At 37.6% G+C, this 13,135-nt stretch overlaps 1 long non-coding RNA gene across 1 annotated transcript; it reads right to left on the bottom strand.

The window, feature by feature from the left end:
• Positions 1-251: 251 nt before the first annotated feature.
• Positions 252-11,760, bottom strand: LOC111003769. The gene is made up of 3 exons (XR_002600594.2): positions 11,401-11,760; positions 8,940-9,034; positions 252-586 (listed from the first exon to the last, which is right to left on the bottom strand). It is a non-coding gene; the product is annotated as an uncharacterized LOC111003769 (long non-coding RNA).
• Between the last annotated feature and the right edge of the window lie 1,375 nt (positions 11,761-13,135).

The raw sequence follows: 13,135 nt of genomic DNA, 5'->3' as shown, positions 1-13,135 counted from the left end.
TGTCACTATTAAGTAAAAATAATATTATTTTACATTAAATATAAAGTTGTTAATTGTTCATAATATCATAATCATATTTATTAACATATAAACCATAAAACATAATATACAAAAGCACAAGTATAATCTCAAGACTTCCTTCTTCTTTTCTTCATAAACGTTGATCAAGTAGTCTTTTTCTTTAAGGAACAAAAACAGCTTTCAAAATGATCTCAGAAATTAAAAATCTGTCAAATCATTATGAAAACCAGTTTCGTTATTCCTTTTCTTCTTTCTTCTCACTTCAGTGTTCCAAAATTGAAAATCTTCGAACTGCTTAAATTAATTACGACTTAATTAATAAAACTATCATGTATACAGGAAGTAAATTCTTAAAATTCCCGTAGAAGTCTTACGTTTAACTAAGACTAATAAGTCAATTGTCAAACACTACCGCAACGCACAATAGAGAAATATGAATGGATTTGTCATCGCTCGATTCGCTGGTATGCAGGATTGGGGTATGACGAGCCGGGACGCTCCCATTATGTAGCAATGACATCATGCTGACTCAGGCGCAATTCGCACAGCATCCTAGATCCTCGATCTGTAATCAAACAATATAATTATTATTACGCATATTGAGTTGTCGGTATGCATAGTTTTAGTATGTACAATTTCGACGTCATGTTTAACGTGATATCTTTGTATACTAAACATGTAACATTCTTCATTATTAATTCGTTTCGAATGGACAAGGACCCTATTCTGACTAATACAATAATACGTAGCACGTTATGCGGGCTCACCCACAACTCACACTAATTAGGCAAAGCGGAGTGCGCCGGCACTGTTGGCCACAAATGGTGCGAAAAAGCGCCTCCGGCCTTGTTGGGGCGGTTGCGCGGGAGTTGCGGCGCCGATACAATTATTTTGGTTATTTTATAGCGTAAGGTATGTTTTATCCGGATCCTTAGTAATTGGTGAGAATTGGATATACAGATAATTGTGGGAGCGGGTTTAGAAATCTAAATTACTATTGAGTGTTGCGAAATTGTGTAAATGGTGACTATTCGCTTGCACTGTAATGGGCGGAAGACCTGCATTATGTCGCCATATAAGTACTTAGGTATTGTATAGGGAAAACATTGAATAGTTTTACTTGTTAATGCTCAGTCAAAACTTTAAAATTGGATGACTCAAATAATCACACGTTTGTTAAAAGTAGAATTTTTGTATTGCTAACTTTTTTTTAAAATTTTCGCCTTATGATATTCCGAAAAAGGGTTTGTCCTAATCCTGTCTTGTATCACTTTTTCAGGATTTTTCTTAAACACAAAGGTAATACAGGGCTGGCTGCAGGTGTGCGGCTGTGACGTCACATCCGCAAGCTCAATGGGCGCACTATGTGGGCCACACGTGTCACTTTACCCCGCTCCCCGCTCACAAATACTCTAATTGCTGACAACTATGGGAAATAACACAAATATGTTATTTATCACGAAAACAACATCGTATTGTATCTATGAACTATACTTAAAACCGCCGAAAGAGGTTTATAACGTCTGTCAAAAGAGTCCAGACTCTATTACTATAACTAACTGCTCAAATCGTAATTATTCATAGGTACATCAAAAACCAAATTTCATAACAAAACTTAAAAGGTATACAAAGGTTTCGGTATAAAACTAGTCTTAAAATTTAAGCCGGACGGTCTTAATAAGTTATTTTAATTCCAAGCCTTCTAAATACATTCTTAAAGAAATCCTAGAAATAACGGTAAAAGAAAAACACGGCAAAAGATGGCCCAAACTTTTTCTGTGAAATCCATTTACGCGATAACAAAGTAGGCCGAAGTATGAAAGTTAGATTATCTAACGCAGACAAAAAACGCTTCAATAGCTTAATACTGGTACAAAATAGCTATAAAAAAGGATCATGGTACGAGACCATAGTAGATAAAAGAATGTAGTTGGTGAAATGACGAAACTAGAAGCGACAACACAAGTATGTAGGGCAAGTGACGAGACGACTATTGATAGTGCGGGCGACCGCTAGGCATAGACTATAAACTAACTATAGAGTATAGACACTATTCTGACAATTCTATTCTCAGTTTGCAAGCGTCTGTATGCTAATAGCATTTAGCATAATATGTGAGCCGTGAAATTCGCTTTGCAAGATTGCTTTACCTTTAAAAGGGGCAATGAGCTTAGACGCTTTTCAAATTAACTTCGTTCATTGTTCTGCTCAAATTTAAATTTAGACATATTATGCATCATAACTTTCAAAATAATGAATAGTCAACTATGGTAATATGTATATCATTATGGAAATATGAATGGAAGTATAGTCTGCAACTATTTTGGTATTAGATTTATTTTGGTCTGCATGTGGCAAGACATACGAAAATTAAATAAAAAAACGTAACATACGTAGTTAGCGATATATCTATACGAATGTCACAAGTACATAGTTACGTATACAACATCGGTATGTAGTAAACAAATAGAGAGGAAAGTAGTCTGAGCGTGATGTTATCAGCGTTTATCTCGGGCGGTGTTATGGTGCGGTGGGAGCTAGATAGGGCGAGCATTCCGCGGCCCTAACGGTGAGTTATTTCGCCGCTCACGGCGGTCGGCGGCGTGAATGGCCGCGAGATGCAGCGCGCAGGCTGCAGCCCGCCGCCCGCACGCCTCACCCCGCGCCGCATTCCGCCTCGCAGCGAGCTTGCGCAACCTCCGCCACATTCCATTCATAGCGGCGCGCGACTCAATAGCCGCACAGCGCACCGCGACCCCCTCACTACCAGTTAGTACTTATTCGAAGCTCGGGCCGCGCTCTTCACCTCATGCTTCCCAGAATGGTTAAATGAGCGCACTTTTTCAAATTTTAGAGCGTTACGCCACATTTCTTTGTAAAGTTCACGGCGTTCGGTTGCCGTAAATTCCGCCGGACGTTGACCCAGCCGCGGCTTTCTCTGGCTCGCTGTTTGCTATTGGAACGAATCTATTAATTGGAGAAACTCAGTTCACACATGAGCGTGGAAAGTAGACTGAATAAGCTCACCGATGTCGAAGTTTGAACATTTAATTGAAAGCCTTTTTGACTCATCGAGCATTGGAAAAAATATTTTTTTTTAATTTGAGAGATTAAATTGTCGTCTCATTCATTGACGACAGTACCGCATTATGTTGACAGCGTGCGACTTTCACACGGGGATTTCCCGATATCTGATAGGCATGAATCGTACGTACACAACGGCCATGTGGGAATTTAATATCAATAAGAATTATGCAAGTAGGTCCGACAGAGTCACACACGAATCTCTTACAATTGGAGCGAGATGTCCACAATACAACGGCGGATCAAAGCGATATAAACTTTTGCGATAACAACTCGCTACTATGATGTGCATCGAATTGCGGCGCGTTGCGATGTGCAGCGCTCTGCAGAGGCTGCATTCCTCCGGCCCTGGGTGAAATGTCACCAAACAGCATTCCGAAATATTTGAAACGACCTTTATGGCGCGAAAGAAAGTGTCTGGGGTGCGGGGCGGCGGCGCGGGACCGTGGGACAGCGGCGCGCGCGCCAGTCGCACGCCGTCCGCCCCGCGCCCCGCGCATTCCACTGCGCCTCCCTCCGAATTTATTCAGCCGCGACACCGCGTTGCTCACTGTCGACTGCCGACTGCTGGCTTCCGACTGCTTCTGCGCCTAACCACCGCTTTCTAGCGCCGCCGACCACAAATAGCCGTACGATTCTTTTCCTAGTCCAATCAACGACCTCTTTACCGATTCCTCTTTAATTTAATGAATTGTTTGTATGTTGTTTTGGATCTCATAATTTAAGCTAATTTAATGAGTAGAAATGTATTCATGCCAGAAGTGCAATTATAAGGTGGTATTCGATTCTAGGCCGGTTTTAGGAGCTAGTCCGGGCTGCGACGTCGCAAATAGCCCGTGACGCGGCGGGCGGTGCACTTTCGCGCGGTCATATCCCCGGCGCCGCAGCCAGACGCTCGTAATCGGTCCTCTATTTAAAAACGTCGACACCGGCGGGGAATGTGGCAGCGACAATGCACGCGTCAACGACCGCTCGCGGCGGAAGCGGCACACTTCCAGCCCGGAAACCCGCGCCTGCGCCTTAAGGGACTCGCTATTTATAATCACTGATGTAACTCCCCTAACGCACATCCCCGCACATGTGAGGGCGTCGAGTTAAATATACAAAACCATCTACCGTTACAGAGATGTATGTGATTAACATATTTTAGTTTTAAATATCGAATGATCATATATCAGTGTCTAATTAGAAATAATTACCGCTTAAACGCATATCAATAAAAACCATAATGAGTACGTTGGCAACATCGGTTTTTAAACAAGATCAAATGATCAATTTCGTTTAATATCGCGACTGTAATAACAACGTTTTATAATCTCTATCATTTGTTCAATCAAAATATACGTGTATTATTTCGATAGAATCGTTTGAAGACTTACTTATTTGGTATTAACAATTAAAAAGATCTCTTAATCACACAATTTGGTACCACGGGGAATTGGTGGTAAATGAACAATTAATAACAATAAATACTATGCCGTAGGTAGATACCGCGATACATATATCCTTACTGGCAACAAAGATCAGAAAGCTCAACTAAATTAATACTTTTTCAGCTATTATATATTATTGCTATGCATTATACTTTTAAAACTCAAATTGAAATTAAACTGTTTATCTTGATTAAGTTTTATTATTAATATGTAGGTTAAGAAAAATGAAAATACTAATAATATATATTTAATCGTTGTTTAGGTTTTAATAAACGATATAACATATTTATTGTGTGAAGTTAGTTATGGAAGAGCACGTATCATTTACTTAAAATGGTCACCAAATCTATAAAATTCTTAATACATAATTAATAAGATACATTTTTATTTATAGAACCTTTAACCAAAGTAATCGTTTTAAAAGAGCGGGCAGAAGTAAAGCGAGTATATTTATCAGTTACGAGATCCGTTGAGGCCGTAACTTGTAAGTAGTACCACTTCCGGTCGTTCCGGCGCGCGCACATCCGTTACCCGTCCCCAAGGAGGTCCGATTTAATTAATTCAACGTGATACTATCGCACCGAATGCTATCGCAATTCCAAATTAAATTATAATTCATATAATGAGCAACAATTAAGGGATAATACAGTTTAGTGAAATAATGGCGTCTTAAATAAAATAAATTCTAAATTGTCCGTTAAATATGTTTACGATTTCCTCTATTTCTGATTCAAATGTGTTAATTTCCCCTAATAATACATATGTATTTAGTTAATATTTACTTAATTAATATGAACGTTTAAAGTACACGGAAATGCAAATATGCAATATAATTTTATTTTAATATAATAACAAATCCTTTAAGAGAACAAAACTCTTATCCTCTATATCTGTCTCTTTCTTTCAAATTGTCATGACATGACACTGTCATGACATTAGATAGAACACTACAAAACAGTATAATTAGACTAATTATTTAAGAAATTTACCACTTTAAAAAGTCTGTAATCGGATGCGCAAATTGTAACACAGACTTGGTACACTTCCTATGTGAATTGTTAAGCTAATCGTCACGATATTGAATTTTAATATGTATTAGGTAGAGTGAACAGCGCCTAATTGCTGGTTCATGATGGTAACCTCGTGGCATGCATTTTAATGCGCTTGAGTTGACTTTTCGGCGTGTCTTTCGTGACAATAAGGTGATACACTTAATTAAAATATTGCAACTAACGAACCTGATAAAAGGTTACAAAATAAACTAGAATCTTTTCATTTGTGTCGAAGACCCGTGAGCCTACGAATAACGTTGCTACGAAACTGCTACGCTGTGCTACGATTTTGATAAATCTCATTTAGATGATTTCAGTTTGTAACAATTTTAAATGTAAAAAACATCGAAATACAACATAAACGGTTCTAATGAAAATTTAGTTGTGTATAGAACATTTATATAATATCCAATGGAGCCACAACCTCTTAGGTCCTGGCCTCAGATTGCCGTAGCATTGAACGGTTTCTTATAGGCTAGTAGGTAGTAGTAACTTTCTGTGCCACATACCGCCGAATTTTTTGGTTTCCTCACGATATTTTCCATCACCATTCGAGCGAATTAATATGCACAGAGAAAGTCCGTTGGTGCACAGCCGGTGATCTACCCCAGAGATGAGATTCACCCGTTGACTACATACAAATGAAAAAAAGAGATATCCTTAAAACTATAAATTCAATACGCAATATAATACTGAATTATTTTGCATACATTACACATTATTGTGTACGTTTCTGATTTTACTTATTACAAGGAAAACGTATCACATAACGGTGTTTTCAATAAAAATATTTACATTCCTTTGAATTGCAGCGTTTGATGTTTGAATTCTTGGAAGTTTTGTTTGTTTTTTTTTTTATTTGATCATAGCGCATGTAATTAATAAGTCCTGTTAATTTTATATATAAAATCGCATCGTAAAACTGTTCTATGAACGAAAACTGGGCTTCAATTGTTTATCTCACTCGGAATTGTGAATTTATTCGTAATGAGTATTTGAGATAGCTAGGTTGTGCTACATACGATATACAAGGCGAGGAATTTCCTCTCTCTTCGCCTTCATCAAACAAAACCAATATATATCTAAAAATCCTAATAAAATAGAAGATCTTTAATAATTAAATAATTGGGAGTGTCTACGTGACATATAATAATGACTTGTGCATATTGTACAGTAGACGAACAGATGGAAAAGACGCGTGACACAGTTACAGTTTTCAGGACGGCGCAGGCGCAGTCTCGCGAAGTGTGCGTAGTTAGGGTTGCCAACTTTCACAAGCCAACGAACTTATGTCACCAATTAGCCGTGTACCTAATCGATTCTGGTCGCCCCAATTCTATATATATCACGTCCACTATTTACTAAACTGGCAATTTTTATTTATATTAAGTTTTCATAATAAAAACAATTGATGATGACAATTCATAGAAACCTTTCCGTGAATAAATCTAACAGTGAAAAATTACATAATATATTATTACATGCGGGTTTGTAGAAATACACACGAGCTACTCTAGGTAACAATTCCAATGTAATATACGAAATAATAATAATCCAGTGTAACTACCATCAGAACTTGAATACATCAAAAAATAGTGGCTCTTTCCTATTCAGGTCTGGGTTTTAGTATCTGGTTCACGTTCATCTGCTGGTGAACTTGCAGTGCTGTACATGTTGTCGACTTTTTGGGTCTAATACAAGACGGTTTCCTCACGATGTTTTCCATCTCCATTCGAGCGAATGTGAAATGTGCAAATATACAATTATAGAGTCCATTGTGAGTGACAGTGCACAATTGGGAATGGAACCTTTAGCTACTAACACTTATCTATGATTGATGAGAGATTTGAATGGTTTGGAAAGTGCATTGTCAAAAAATAAACTAATGTGTCAACTGTCAACCCTGCGCTAGAAGCTAGATTGTATTGTTTCAGTGTAGCGACAGTAAGTGGCGCCGCAACACGGCATGTTTTATTCAGCAGGCCACGACCCGCGCCGCCCCCCGAATTCTGTTAGCCTTGTCGTGCCGACGTCGCCTTTAATTACATAGCAACATGACCGACTTTAGCCTGTCACGATTATTTCGATTATCGGTAAAGTCAACAAGTAGAAATAGGCGACACAGAAATTAGTCGCACTCAATGTGGTACTTGCGCAAGGTGTGAAGCAAAACAGCTGACGCCATTCACGGATTTCTCTCTATCTCTTGACAATACTTGACAATTATGTCGATATTCCTTATTAGAATAAGGAAATACATAAAACAATATCGGTATTATGGCTACCAAAATTCATATAATTCCTAGGACAAACAATGTATTATGAAAACTGAATTGAGGTGACATTTTGGGTTTGAACACAGCATTTACATTGTGCGATACGAGGTCAAGGCTCCAACGGCGCCTACCTGGCGTCCAGACTTATTCTATCTGGGCCATGCTCCCATTGGCGGGATTAAGCTGTTTCTACATGTATATATTTTACATTTGAACAATGATAGGAAATAAATTTGCTGATATTTCTTTGGACTTACGGAATATTGAATTGGAATAGTTGTGTAACATATTGATACATCGATTTGTCTAGACGAATTGTTTTATGAAGAATCAAAGCTCAAAATAGCACGACCGTTTTCGGTCCCTGAAATTTCGTAAGTAGCGTGCGCAGATGGGAGGCTCAGTTTAGGTGTGAAGGTCAATGACCGATAAGGTTTGCGTTACACCAACCTCTTTTTCCCCTCGAGCTCCGCACTATCGTCAAGCGACCTATTAACGTGTTGCCAAATGCCTAGATCTGTAAATAGATTGTAGGTACCCTCGACTTTCTCTTTGTTTATATGCCCAGCATTGACTACGAAATTATTTCAGATTTTCGCTTGATGATTTTTGCCAAGCATTTTTAAATGTCTCTATATACATGCTAATTTCAAAATTCGACAATGCAGTCTAGTACCTAAAGAGATCCATTATATAAGACGTATTTAAGAAATCCGCATGTAAGAAAAGATTATACATAGACAACAGAATATTTTTCTATATACTGTTTTTTTAAAATACGCAGTAATTGCTAAAGGAAACCATAGATTATATAACTTTACGACAGTCCAATAGGCTGTAAAGGTATTTTTGGCGAGTCGTAGGGCAAAAGCAATTGTAAAGTGCACCTTATCGCACCATTGTTCGCCGCGGGTTTATACCTTCCCCTTGCCCTAAATAAGGGCCCGTGACCCGACATACCACCCACAACTACTTGACGACGTAATTAACTATACAACTTACAAACTGTACAGCCAATTCACAAATTGTTTTTTTTTTACTTGTATCCTAGTTATAGATAAAATATTACTTACATATTTTTCCAACACCACAGATTTAAAATTGCCGCCATGCGAAGCCCAGTGTTCGAAATTTGAAATGTGCACCAGTCATGTCGCCGAAGTTATGTCTGAAATTATCGAAAAATAAAATTACAAAACGAATCTTTAAAAGCATTTTACGTTAATTGAGATTGGGAATATATGACGCGATATTTTCCCAAGAGTCGAGACAATCAGTGAGAAGTGTCACGACATCGGTATCACTGTGAGAACAACAATTTAACCGCGGAATATTACCATCACTTATTGTTCATTATAAATATTATGTATGAGACAAAAAAGGTTTTTCATTAGTTAAACTCTCAAGAAAATACTATCGTTCTATTTAAAAATCTTACGAACACGTACTGTTTTCAATGTTATTAAAATTGAGCAACTAAATATCGTAAAAATACTTGAAAGAAAATATAAATTAAAAATGTTTACCCAATCATTCAACGAAATAGGTATTATGTCCGTTTGAGTTGACAGTTATCTGACGTGGAACATAAATTTTGCTTGAGAATATTATGAAGGCGTTATCTATGACGTCACAAAGTGAGAAAGCCGATGACAAGTAGGTGGTAGGTACCTATGAGTGGAATGCGGCGCGGCGTGCTAGCCGCCTAACGGTCCGCCTGCGATACTTCTCGACGCGTTCCCAGGCCGAGCGCCGATCGCCGCCCGAGATAAGCTCCGCTCCTATACGAAACCCAATAAGCTTTTTCCTCGAAGCTCTCACAACAGTACCGCTCCCGTCAAAAAAATGACCAAAACCGAACAAAAAAGCCGGTGAATAAGGCGGGAGCGCGAAATAAGAATGACCCCAGTTCTGAGAAGGATCGGCGCCGGTGCAGTCTTTCTTTATACAACCTTTATAATGATCGCTTTTTGTGAAGCGACCCTTAATGGCTTATCGTGGGGCTGAGAACTGGCATGAGACGTGCGAAACGGCTTCGTCGTGCTGTCTCACCCACCTACATGTGCTTTCTTAAACGGAAAGCGGCCGCAGTGCTTATCCCATTATTATTAATGAATGTTTCGTATTAGTTAGCAAACTCGTTTGGTTTAGTATATTTCTGCAAATATGCGTAGGACATATCCGTCAATGGGAGGAAGTGCCGAAGGAAATGCTTATGAAACGTGCGCCCACACGGAGTTTAACGGAAGCGGAGGCAGTAGGCGTCGTAGTGCCCAAACCCATGTGGGCAAAAAGTGAACGGAAGATAGGCATGGGGCACACAATCAAGACGTCATAGCTGAGTCAACGATTGCCTCTGACGTAGACCTGACTCATTCGCTCAACAAAAATATTCACTCATAATTTTTACACTCACCTATCAACTATTAATAGCGGTTATTGACAGAACAATGTCTTCTGACAAGTCATGTAACGATTATTTGGAATATTCTAACAGGAAGATACTTTGAGTTTTGGTTTATTATCTATTATTAAATCTATTATTACTTCAGCGATTTCAACAGTAAATTAAGATGTTTCCCCAAAAAAAAAATATATAAAACTTTTCCGCGATTATTACATTAAATCAACCATTATATAATAATCTTATTATTATGTTGCCTAATAAAAGGGATAGTATAAATTGATATATGCCTTTATGAGATGAAATGAGGGTTAGTTGAGGGCAATGAACATAAGGGTGATGTTAAAGTAGAACTAGATCGTCGGTGCGCGGGCGCACGCAACGTCACGGTCTGCCGATGACGTACGTCCTGTCGATAACGCCACAAGCCACAGCGCCATACACATCTCATTGTTTCCACTTATTGCCTACGCATGTCAAACGATTCTTATCGACTCCGATACTAGGTACCTACAATATATTTTGCCTATCGAAGCATGCGTTTCCTTATCTCAACGGCCCAAATTTAAATATCCAATTTTAAATCGCCAACCGTCTAACGCAATTTAAAACGAGCAACCGCTTCAAAAGCATTAATATTATCTAATCTTACGGTTTGTCCTGTACTATTCCAATAATTCACTGATGAAAAACACTGCACACATTATTCACATCGCAATGGTTACGCAGAACTGAACTGTCCAGTTGATACGACACAGTTTGCATTTAGCACTCCTAAGTCCGGCCTCAACTAGTGATGTTCACCAAACGCACGATAATACTAAAAGAAGTCAAGAGGTTACGGTGTTATCGATGAAGACATGAATATTCGAAGACGCGAGGGTCACGAGTGAACGGTCCGTGGAGCATTGCGCCGCGGCGTGAATGGAACGACCGACATTTTATGAATTGAGAATCGTCGCCCATTGACCTAAGCGATAGAGCGACGAGCGGATATTGTGCATTGTGGACGGGGATTCCAGCAGCGGCTCCACTGTGCGTCCAGGAGCCCGCTCGATGTACACTGGCACCGACGGAAGTGACGTTCCCGCAGAATATGGCGGCGCGCGCGCAGGAATTGCGCAGCTTACCTATCGGGACGTCTCCGCCGCCGGCAGCTCTCGCCCGAGCGCTACCGCCGACGGGCTCGCCGTCTTCGCCACATCGAGTTGCCATAGACGCGCCCGCATACACCGATATCCACAAAAGTGCGCGCGATCACTGATTACCTTGCGAATAAATTGTTCACACTTAGTATTATCTAAAAATATTCGTGTGCGACGAGCGGTCGGAAGTCTCGGAGCGAGCCACAAAATAACACGCGCGAACTGTTTCCCTGTCGCGGGGAGACTGAAGAGGGCAGGCCGCGCCGGCGCCGGCGGAGGCTCCGGCGCACGCGTACTTTTCTAGCCATCTCTTTCGGTAGAAGTGCCGGCGGCGCGGTGCGAGAGAGACGGAATAATAATACGGTTTAAATATCGACCCAAAAAGATAACGGATATAGTTAGCACGTTGTATTTAGCTGTTATAATCAAACTAATTCAAAAAGAAATATTTAAGACTTTACATTATATATTTAAGCAATATATTTATATAAAAACGATATATTTGTTAATAAAAATTCGATTTACATTTCGTAAAAGGGTTATTTTTAATCTACCCTCTCAGAAAGTATATAATGTGGGTACTTTTAGGTTGTAATATTAATTGGTGGTATAATTATAATGATCAATCATGACATGTAAACTAATAAACAAAATAATTCCTCTACTTTGGCAGCCTTTATCTAACCAAAAAAGTATAGGTACCTAGTTTCATAGAACGACATTTCTACCTACCTTCTAAACAGAAATTTTAAGTTTTTCTAAAATGAAACGATTGTACATTATGAAAGCCATATAAATAAATGAATTTAATATTTTTTATAATGGCCATAAAAAGATGTATTAAAATCAATAATATTTATAGAATTTATATTAGGTATAAAAATTAGATATATTTATGTAGCAGCTATTTAAACATAATTATCTGTTTAAAACGTATAAATTTATAGTAGGTATGCATGTTTCTTATATTTATATCTACTACTTTTATTTTTATGTGTAGAAAAGGAATTTATAGTTTTATAATTGGCAACACTGAAAGTATTTTCAAACTCTAAGATAAAAAGCATATTCAGTAATTTATTTTTGTTCAGTAATACGTTATAATTTTGATATATTGGTTAAATATATATCCTATAACCTATTAACAAGATTAAATATAGATATTTATTTAATTAAAATATTTCAAAAAATAACAAAAAAAACGCCATTGTATTTAAATAAATTGTCATTAATTGTTTTTAAAAAAATAGTCTAAACCTTACTTTTGCTTTGTTTTAAAATAAATATAAGAATTAATTAAGTTTAAGCCTGTTTTTTAATAAAATATAATTTTATTAATTAAAATGTTTTAATTTGTTTTATATATTTGTAATACAAAATAATAAAAATACAATATTGTTAATGATTTACATTGAGCATATTGTCTAACTTATCATACTTTCTTTACATAAAAAATATTTTAAAAATAATTATTATTAATATGTTTTTAGTATAAATAATTTAATAATAAATAATACATTAAATAAAGTAATAAAACTATATATTAAATTATTAAAAGTTGGTACTTTAACAATTTCTCTTCAGCTAATACTGTCTGACATATGGGGTGTGCAAAAATGTGTTTTTTTAATTGAAATTATTTTTTAATGTTGAATTTTTTTATTAAATCTTATAGGCGCTGAGTTGTTGAGTATATTTATATTTAAAAAGTGCGCGAAAA

The sequence above is a fragment of the Pieris rapae genome, chromosome 13 (assembly GCF_905147795.1).
Source record: "Pieris rapae chromosome 13, ilPieRapa1.1, whole genome shotgun sequence".
In the NCBI taxonomy this organism is placed as follows: Eukaryota; Metazoa; Arthropoda; class Insecta; order Lepidoptera; family Pieridae; genus Pieris; species Pieris rapae.
This window is presented reverse-complemented; position numbering and strand designations above follow the sequence as displayed.